General features: G+C 50.9%; 1 pseudogene; it reads right to left on the reverse strand.

The window, feature by feature from the left end:
• Positions 1–10,138, reverse strand: part of LOC120057440 — a 41,438-nt pseudogene that overhangs the window by 18,837 nt on the left and 12,463 nt on the right.

Below are 10,138 nucleotides of genomic sequence, written 5' to 3' on the forward strand. Positions count from 1 at the left end.
GTGTGTAGCGGAGGGGTTAGTTTGTGTGTAGCGGTGGGTTTAGTGAGTGTGTAGCGGAGGGGTTAGTGAGTGTGTAGCGGTGGGGTTAGTGAGTGTGTAGCCGTGGAGTCTGTGTGTGTGTAGCGGTGGGTTTAGTGAGTGTGTAGCGGTGGGTTTAGTGAGTGTGTAGCGGAGGGGTTAGTGAGTGTGTAGCGGTGGGGTTAGTGAGTGTGTAGCCGTGGAGTCTGTGAGTGTGTAGCAGAGGGGTTAGTGTGTGTGTAGCGGTGGGGTTAGTGAGTGTGTAGAGGTGGGTTTAGTGAGTGTATAGTGGAGGGGTTAGTGAGTGTGTAGCGGTGGGGTTAGTGAGTGCATAGTGGAGGGGTTATTGAGTGTGTAGCGGTGGGGTTAGTGAGTGTATAGTGGAGGGGTTAGTGAGTGTGTAGTGGAGGGGTTAGTGAGTGTGTAGCGGTGGGGTTAGTGAGTGTGTAGCGGTGGGGTTAGTGAGTGTGTAGCGGTGGGGTTAGTGAGTGTGTAGCGGTGGGGTTAGTGAGTGTGTAGCGGTGGGGTTAGTGAGTGTATAGCGGTGGGGTTAGTTAGTGTGTAGCGGTGGGGTTAGGGAGTGTGTAGCGGTGGGGTTAGTGAGTGTGTAGCGGTGGGGTTAGTGAGTGTGTAGCGGTGGGGTTAGAGAGTGTGTAGCGGTGGGGTTAGTGAGTGTGTAGCGGTGGGGTTAGTGAGTGTGTAGCGGTGGGGTTAGTGAGTGTGTAGCGGTGGGGTTAGTGAGTGTGTAGCGGTGGGGTTAGTGAGTGTATAGCGGTGGGGTTAGTGAGTGTGTAGCGGTGGGGTTAGGGAGTGTATAGCGGTGGGGTTAGTGAGTGTGTAGTGGAGGGGTTAGTGAGTGTGTAGTGGTGGGGTTAGTGAGTGTGTAGTGGAGGGGTTAGTGAGTGTGTAGTGGTGGGGTTAGTGAGTGAGTAGTGGTGGGGTGTGTGAGTGTATAGTGGAGGGGTTAGTGAGTTTGTAGAGGTGGGGTTAGTGAGTGAGTAGTGGCGGGGTTAGTGAGTGAGTAGCGGTGGGGTTAGTGAGTGAGTAGTGGTGGGGTTAGTGATTGTGAGATGGAGGTGGAGGGGTTAGTGAGTGTGAGGTGGAGGTGGAGGGGTTAGTGAGTGTGAGGTGGAGGTGGAGGGGTTAGTGAGTGTGTAGTGGAGGGGTTAGTGAGTGTGAGGTGGAGGGGTTAGTGAGTGTGTAGTGGAGCGGTTAGTGAGTGTGTAGCGGTGGGGTTAGTGAGTGTGTAGCGGTGGGGTTAGTGAGTGTATAGCGGTGGGGTTAGTGAGTGTATAGCGGTGGGGTTAGTGAGTGTGTAGCGGTGGGGTTAGTGAGTGTGTAGTGGTGGGGTTAGTGATTGTGAGGTGGTGGGGTTAGTGATTGTGAGGTGGAGGGGTTAGTGAGTGTGTAGTGGAGGGGTTAGTGAGTGTGTAGTGGTGGGGTTAGTGAGTGTGTAGTGGTGGGGTTAGTGAGTGTGTAGCGGTGGGGTTAGTGAGTGTGTAGCGGTGGGGTTAGTGAGTGTATAGCGGTGGGGTTAGTGAGTGTGTAACGGTGGGGTTAGTGAGTGAGTAGTGGTGGGGTTAGTGAGTGAGTAGCGGTGGGGTTAGTGAGTGTGTAACGGTGGGGTTAGTGAGTGAGTAGTGGTGGGGTTAGTGATTGTGAGGTGGTGGGGTTAGTGATTGTGAGGTGGAGGTGGAGGGGTTAGTGAGTGTGTAGTGGAGGGGTTAGTGAGTGTGTAGTGGTGGGGTTAGTGAGTGTGTAGCGGTGGGGTTAGTGAGTGTATAGCGGTGGGGTTAGTGAGTGTGTAGCGGTGGGGTTAGTGAGTGAGTAGTGGTGGGGTTAGTGAGTGAGTAGCGGTGGGGTGTGTGAGTGTATAGTGGAGGGGTTAGTGAGTGTGTAGCGGTGGGGTTAGTGAGTGTGTAGCGGTGGGGTTAGTGAGTGTGTAGCGGTGGGGTTAGTGAGTGTATAGCGGTGGGGTTAGTGAGTGTGTAGCGGTGGGGTTAGTGAGTGTGTAGTGGTGGGGTTAGTGATTGTGAGGTGGTGGGGTTAGTGATTGTGTAGCGGTGGGGTTAGTGAGTGTGTAGCGGTGGGGTTAGTGAGTGTATAGCGGTGGGGTTAGTGAGTGTGTAGCGGTGGGGTTAGTGAGTGTGTAGTGGTGGGGATAGTGATTGTGAGGTAGTGGGGTTAGTGAGTGTGTAGCGGTGGGGTTAGTGAGTGTGTAGCGGTGGGGTTAGTGAGTGTATAGCGGTGGGGTTAGTGAGTGTGTAGCGGTGGGGTTAGTGAGTGTGTAGTGGTGGGGTTAGTGATTGTGAGGTGGTGGGGTTAGTGATTGTGTAGTGGAGGGGTTAGTGAGTGTATAGTGGAGGGGTTAGTGAGTGTGTAGTGGAGGGGTTAGTGAGTGTGTAGCGGTGGGGTTAGTGAGTGTGTAGCGGTGGGGTTAGTGAGTGTATAGCGGTGGGGTTAGTGAGTGTGTAGCGGTGGGGTTAGTGAGTGTGTAACGGTGGGGTTAGTGAGTGTGTAGTGGAGGTGGAGGGGTTAGTGAGTGTGTAGCGGAGGGGTTAGTGAGTGTGTAGCGGAAGGGTTAGTGAGTGCGTAGTGGAGGGGTTAGTGAGTGTGTAGTGGTGGGGTTAGTGATTGTGAGGTGGAGGTGGAGGGGTTAGTGAGTGTGTAGTGGAGGGGTTAGTGAGTGTATAGTGGAGGGGTTAGTGAGTGTGTAGTGGAGGGGTTAGTGAGTGTGTAGCGGTGGGGTTAGTGAGTGTGTAGCGGTGGGGTTAGTGAGTGTGTAGCGGTGGGGTTAGTGAGTGTATAGCGGTGGGGTTAGTGAGTGTGTAGCGGTGGGGTTAGTGAGTGTGTAGTGGTGGGGTTAGTGATTGTGAGGTGGTGGGGTTAGTGATTGTGAGGTGGAGGTGGAGGGGTTAGTGAGTGTGTGTTGGAGGGGTTAGTGAGTGTATAGTGGAGGGGTTAGTGAGTGTGTAGTGGAGGGGTTAGTGAGTGTATACCGGTGGGGTTAGTGAGTGTATAGCGGTGGGGTTAGTGAGTGTGTAGCGGTGGGGTTAGTGAGTGTGTAGCGGTGGGGTTAGTGAGTGTGTAGCGGTGGGGTTAGTGAGTGAGTAGTGGTGGGGTTAGTGAGTGAGTAGCTTTGGGGTGTGTGAGTGTATAGCGGAGGGGTTAGTGAGTGTGTAGCGGTGGGGTTCGTGAGTGTGTAGTGGAGGTGGAGGGGTTAGTGAGTGTGTAGCGGAGGGGTTAGTGAGTGTGTAGCGGAAGGGTTAGTGAGTGCATAGTGGAGGGGTTAGTGAGTGTGTAGTGGTGGGGTTAGTGATTGTGAGGTGGAGGTGGAGGGGTTAGTGAGTGTGTAGTGGAGGGGTTAGTGAGTGTACAGTGGAGGGGTTAGTGAGTGTGTAGTGGAGGGGTTAGTGAGTGTGTAGCGGTGGGGTTAGTGAGTGTGTAGCGGTGGGGTTAGTGAGTGTGTAGCGGTGGGGTTAGTGAGTGTGTAGCAGAGGGGTTAGTGAGTGTGAGGTGGAGGGGTTTGTGAGTGTGAGGTGGAGCGGTTTGTGAGTGTGTAGTGGAGGGGTTAGTGAGTGTATAGTGGAGGGGTTAGCGAGTGTGTAGCGGTGGGGTTAGTGAGTGTGTAGTGGAGGGGTTAGTGAGTGTGTCGCGGAGGGGTTAGTTAGTGTATAGTGGAGGGGTTAGTGAGTGTGTAGCCGTGGAGTCTGTGAGTGTGTAGCGGAGGGGTTAGTGAGTGTGTACCAGAGGGGTTAGTGAGTGTGTAGCGGTGGGGTTAGTGAGTGTGTAGAGGTGGGTTTAGTGAGTGTGTAGCGGAGGGGTTAGTGTGTGTGTAGCGGTGGGGTTAGTGAGTGTGTAGTGGTGGGGTTAGTGAGTGTGTAGCCGTGGAGTCTGTGAGTGTGTAGCGGAGGGGTTAGTGAGTGTGTAGCGGAGGGGTTAGTTTGTGTGTAGCGGTGGGTTTAGTGAGTGTGTAGCGGAGGGGTTAGTGAGTGTGTAGCGGTGGGGTTAGTGAGTGTGTAGCCGTGGAGTCTGTGTGTGTGTAGCGGTGGGTTTAGTGAGTGTGTAGCGGTGGGTTTAGTGAGTGTGTAGCGGAGGGGTTAGTGAGTGTGTAGCGGTGGGGTTAGTGAGTGTGTAGCCGTGGAGTCTGTGAGTGTGTAGCAGAGGGGTTAGTGTGTGTGTAGCGGTGGGGTTAGTGAGTGTGTAGAGGTGGGTTTAGTGAGTGTATAGTGGAGGGGTTAGTGAGTGTGTAGCGGTGGGGTTAGTGAGTGCATAGTGGAGGGGTTATTGAGTGTGTAGTGGTGGGGTTAGTGAGTGTATAGTGGAGGGGTTAGTGAGTGTGTAGTGGAGGGGTTAGTGAGTGTGTAGCGGTGGGGTTAGTGAGTGTGTAGCGGTGGGGTTAGTGAGTGTGTAGCGGTGGGGTTAGTGAGTGTGTAGCGGTGGGGTTAGTGAGTGTATAGCGGTGGGGTTAGTTAGTGTGTAGCGGTGGGGTTAGGGAGTGTGTAGCGGTGGGGTTAGTGAGTGTGTAGCGGTGGGGTTAGTGAGTGTGTAGCGGTGGGGTTAGAGAGTGTGTAGCGGTGGGGTTAGTGAGTGTGTAGCGGTGGGGTTAGTGAGTGTGTAGCGGTGGGGTTAGTGAGTGTGTAGCGGTGGGGTTAGTGAGTGTGTAGCGGTGGGGTTAGTGAGTGTATAGCGGTGGGGTTAGTGAGTGTGTAGCGGTGGGGTTAGTGAGTGTGTAGCGGTGGGGTTAGTGAGTGTATAGCGGTGGGGTTAGTGAGTGTGTAGCGGTGGGGTTAGTGAGTGTGTAGCGGTGGGGTTAGGGAGTGTATAGCGGTGGGGTTAGTGAGTGTGTAGCGGAGGGGTTAGTGAGTGTGTAGTGGTGGGGTTAGTGAGTGTGTAGTGGAGGGGTTAGTGAGTGTGTAGTGGTGGGGTTAGTGAGTGAGTAGTGGTGGGGTGTGTGAGTGTATAGTGGAGGGGTTAGTGAGTTTGTAGAGGTGGGGTTAGTGAGTGAGTAGTGGCGGGGTTAGTGAGTGAGTAGCGGTGGGGTTAGTGAGTGAGTAGTGGTGGGGTTAGTGATTGTGAGATGGAGGTGGAGGGGTTAGTGAGTGTGAGGTGGAGGTGGAGGGGTTAGTGAGTGTGAGGTGGAGGTGGAGGGGTTAGTGAGTGTGTAGTGGAGGGGTTAGTGAGTGTGAGGTGGAGGGGTTAGTGAGTGTGTAGTGGAGCGGTTAGTGAGTGTGTAGCGGTGGGGTTAGTGAGTGTGTAGCGGTGGGGTTAGTGAGTGTATAGCGGTGGGGTTAGTGAGTGTATAGCGGTGGGGTTAGTGAGTGTGTAGCGGTGGGGTTAGTGAGTGTGTAGTGGTGGGGTTAGTGATTGTGAGGTGGTGGGGTTAGTGATTGTGAGGTGGAGGGGTTAGTGAGTGTGTAGTGGAGGGGTTAGTGAGTGTGTAGTGGTGGGGTTAGTGAGTGTGTAGTGGTGGGGTTAGTGAGTGTGTAGCGGTGGGGTTAGTGAGTGTGTAGCGGTGGGGTTAGTGAGTGTATAGCGGTGGGGTTAGTGAGTGTGTAACGGTGGGGTTAGTGAGTGAGTAGTGGTGGGGTTAGTGAGTGAGTAGCGGTGGGGTTAGTGAGTGTGTAACGGTGGGGTTAGTGAGTGAGTAGTGGTGGGGTTAGTGATTGTGAGGTGGTGGGGTTAGTGATTGTGAGGTGGAGGTGGAGGGGTTAGTGAGTGTGTAGTGGAGGGGTTAGTGAGTGTGTAGTGGTGGGGTTAGTGAGTGTGTAGCGGTGGGGTTAGTGAGTGTATAGCGGTGGGGTTAGTGAGTGTGTAGCGGTGGGGTTAGTGAGTGAGTAGTGGTGGGGTTAGTGAGTGAGTAGCGGTGGGGTGTGTGAGTGTATAGTGGAGGGGTTAGTGAGTGTGTAGCGGTGGGGTTAGTGAGTGTGTAGCGGTGGGGTTAGTGAGTGTGTAGCGGTGGGGTTAGTGAGTGTATAGCGGTGGGGTTAGTGAGTGTGTAGCGGTGGGGTTAGTGAGTGTGTAGTGGTGGGGTTAGTGATTGTGAGGTGGTGGGGTTAGTGATTGTGTAGCGGTGGGGTTAGTGAGTGTGTAGCGGTGGGGTTAGTGAGTGTATATCTGTGGGGTTAGTGAGTGTGTAGCGGTGGGGTTAGTGAGTGTGTAGTGGTGGGGATAGTGATTGTGAGGTAGTGGGGTTAGTGAGTGTGTAGCGGTGGGGTTAGTGAGTGTGTAGCGGTGGGGTTAGTGAGTGTATAGCGGTGGGGTTAGTGAGTGTGTAGCGGTGGGGTTAGTGAGTGTGTAGTGGTGGGGTTAGTGATTGTGAGGTGGTGGGGTTAGTGATTGTGTAGTGGAGGGGTTAGTGAGTGTATAGTGGAGGGGTTAGTGAGTGTGTAGTGGAGGGGTTAGTGAGTGTGTAGCGGTGGGGTTAGTGAGTGTGTAGCGGTGGGGTTAGTGAGTGTATAGCGGTGGGGTTAGTGAGTGTGTAGCGGTGGGGTTAGTGAGTGTGTAACGGTGGGGTTAGTGAGTGTGTAGTGGAGGTGGAGGGGTTAGTGAGTGTGTAGCGGAGGGGTTAGTGAGTGTGTAGCGGAAGGGTTAGTGAGTGCGTAGTGGAGGGGTTAGTGAGTGTGTAGTGGTGGGGTTAGTGATTGTGAGGTGGAGGTGGAGGGGTTAGTGAGTGTGTAGTGGAGGGGTTAGTGAGTGTATAGTGGAGGGGTTAGTGAGTGTGTAGTGGAGGGGTTAGTGAGTGTGTAGCGGTGGGGTTAGTGAGTGTGTAGCGGTGGGGTTAGTGAGTGTGTAGCGGTGGGGTTAGTGAGTGTGTAGCGGTGGGGTTAGTGAGTGTATAGCGGTGGGGTTAGTGAGTGTATAGCGGTGGGGTTAGTGAGTGTGTAGCGGTGGGGTTAGTGAGTGTGTAGTGGTGGGGTTAGTGATTGTGAGGTGGTGGGGTTAGTGATTGTGAGGTGGAGGTGGAGGGGTTAGTGAGTGTGTGTTGGAGGGGTTAGTGAGTGTATAGTGGAGGGGTTAGTGAGTGTGTAGTGGAGGGGTTAGTGAGTGTATACCGGTGGGGTTAGTGAGTGTATAGCGGTGGGGTTAGTGAGTGTGTAGCGGTGGGGTTAGTGAGTGTGTAGCGGTGGGGTTAGTGAGTGTGTAGCGGTGGGGTTAGTGAGTGAGTAGTGGTGGGGTTAGTGAGTGAGTAGCTTTGGGGTGTGTGAGTGTATAGCGGCGGGGTTAGTGAGTGTGTAGCGGTGGGGTTCGTGAGTGTGTAGTGGAGGTGGAGGGGTTAGTGAGTGTGTAGCGGAGGGGTTAGTGAGTGTGTAGCGGAAGGGTTAGTGAGTGCATAGTGGAGGGGTTAGTGAGTGTGTAGTGGTGGGGTTAGTGATTGTGAGGTGGAGGTGGAGGGGTTAGTGAGTGTGTAGTGGAGGGGTTAGTGAGTGTACAGTGGAGGGGTTAGTGAGTGTGTAGTGGAGGGGTTAGTGAGTGTGTAGCGGTGGGGTTAGTGAGTGTGTAGCGGTGGGGTTAGTGAGTGTGTAGCGGTGGGGTTAGTGAGTGTGTAGCGGTGGGGTTAGTGAGTGTATAGCGGTGGGGTTAGTTAGTGTGTAGCGGTGGGGTTAGTAGGTGTGTAACCTGCCCACTGGCTTCCAGCTTGGTTGTGACCTTGTGAGAACACTATCCTCTGTCTTCGGTTCAGCCTATTATTAGCTGCTCCTGGCCAAACAAAGCACTAATACTCTGGACAAACATACCGCCTCCTCCCTGAGCTCAGACCCGGCCTGGCCGTCAATATAGTCCCCCCCAACCACCCTATACCAACCCCCTATCTTCATCAGCGCCCTCAGCCAATGATCCAGGCACTTTACCCCCGCCCCACAAATTCCCCTTTTATTAATCTCCTCTTCAATGGCCCACTATTTATCCCCACAATAAAATAAAATCTCAACCATTGAGTTGAAGAACTGATTAATCTATAATTAAAGCTGCGTTTTGGGGAGTACGTTTATATAATTAAAAAAATATATTTTAGCAATTTATTTTTAACTGAAACATGATCAAGAATGTTAAAAAATTTGCAAATGGACAGTAAAGTTTACCTGGAAATTATACAAAGTATAGCCTTTGATTAAATTAAACTTCAGTTGAAGAGGAAGAGGTGCAAAAAATTGTGAGCATTTTGTTGTATACTAAAAGATATACATACAACAATGGCATCATTCTGTAGAAAAATAAGGTAAAAAAACTAACATGTTTTGTTGTTGCTTGAGTAATACATTGGTCAGAACATTTCTTCCCTGCGGTAAGTAATTTGAAATTACATTTCCTTGCCAACACTGACGACTACACCACCATAAAAAAAGCATTTACATAGGAATGTGCAGCTAATTGCTGTTTTATGCCAGTTCAATTATATCCATGAATTATTCAGCCTATTTTTACTTCCTGTCTTTCTTTGGTTTATAATAGGGGAAAAAAAGAAATCTGCTCTATGGATGAATAACTTATTAGTTTTGCACTTACCCTCCCTGCATCGAAAATAGTCCCCCTTTTGAATTAAATAAACACTTGATAATAAAGGGAACGCTTATTAAATCCAGTGTCCTGGTGGACCTCCATGAGGAGCTCCTAAACTGTCATGGATCAGTAGTACAGTATTCCACTACCAACTGCACAAAAACAGGCCCCACATCTAAGAGCACAGGCCGGCAAATTCATTGAGAAAAGCATGTTGCACAGACTAAATAAAGACCTACTGAGTATGACTGAGAGTCACACATACTTGATACCTACTGTAGTTTCACTATCATTACCAGTCCATATCATAATGCCAAAATACACTCAATACTGGGTAGGCGGCCAGGTGCCAATATGGTTGGTGTCGGTGAGTGTTAAATTGACATCACAAGGGCTGTGTTCATTAGGACACAGCGTTGAAAAAGTGTTTTGCAATGGAAAATGAAAACGAGAGTTATTATTGGACAAGTATAGATAATACCTCCCTGTTTCACTCTGTTTTGGAGTATTTTCTTCCATTTGGTGCTTAATAATGAACACAACCCAGGTGCTCCCTTTTGATAGGAGCAAGTGCGGTCCAGGTAAACAATGGCAGTTCCCTCACAGTCATCCTATAATTTCAAATAATAGACAGAACTCCATACACTTGACAGAACTCCATACGCTTGAGGGATAGGCTAAAACAAAGAAAAGCAATCCATCAAGTGGCTTTCCTCTAGAATAATACCACTTAATCAAGACTGGGGACCATCTGGAAATTAAAACGCTGAAAAATCAGAGGGAGAGAAATCAAAACTCAAAACTGGAGACCAGTTTTTTTTCACGTGCCCTTGTCTTTCCTCCCTCTTTCGTTACCTTACAACCTTAATGACAACACTGTCAGTTCCAATCACTTCAGCGCAGGTCCAGAATCCATTTTTCAAACTTTATGACAGCTCTAATAGCTTCCACCTGTTCCTAGGATCCCGCCTGTTGACTGGCAAGTTCCCAGTGAGATGTAGGGATGTAGACAAAGACCTCTATTAGGTGCAGTCTGCCTCTGCTACAGTGAGGTCACTCAGCCATTAAATTAGTTCCAGCCCAGCAGACTGCCCGCCAACCCACAGTATGGTTGGTGGACCAACCACTCTCTCTCTCTCTCTCCATCGCATTTGCTTTCTCTCTCTCTTTTTATCACTCTATCAATCTCTCCAGATCCCCTGTAATGGTGCAGGCACTGCTCTCGCCACACTGGTGTCTGACAACTTCACTTTCATTTAGACACTACTACTAAACCCCCAATCACCTCGTGGCGCTACGCTGACAAGTGTATCACAGTGCGTTTGTCATTGTATGTGTCAATGTTCATTTAACAACGCTTGTAAACTCAAAATTTACCACCCACACCCGCTAAGCCCCAGATGCTAACTGGAGATATGAGTGCAGCCAACTTGTACTTCTGCGTAAATCATGCATTGACGTCAAAGGAGAGTTCTGTGAAACTTCAAGTTGGAGTAAGTCTTAGGTTAGAATTTGGCCCTTACTGACCGGCTACCCCCCCCTCCCTGTCCCAGAGCAAGGTGCAAGTAACATTAACTTACTCCTCTAGCAGGTCTATGGTGGTGGGGGTGACCTGTGC

This window comes from Salvelinus namaycush, chromosome 12, assembly GCF_016432855.1.
Source record: "Salvelinus namaycush isolate Seneca chromosome 12, SaNama_1.0, whole genome shotgun sequence".
Lineage (NCBI taxonomy): Eukaryota > Metazoa > Chordata > Actinopteri > Salmoniformes > Salmonidae > Salvelinus > Salvelinus namaycush.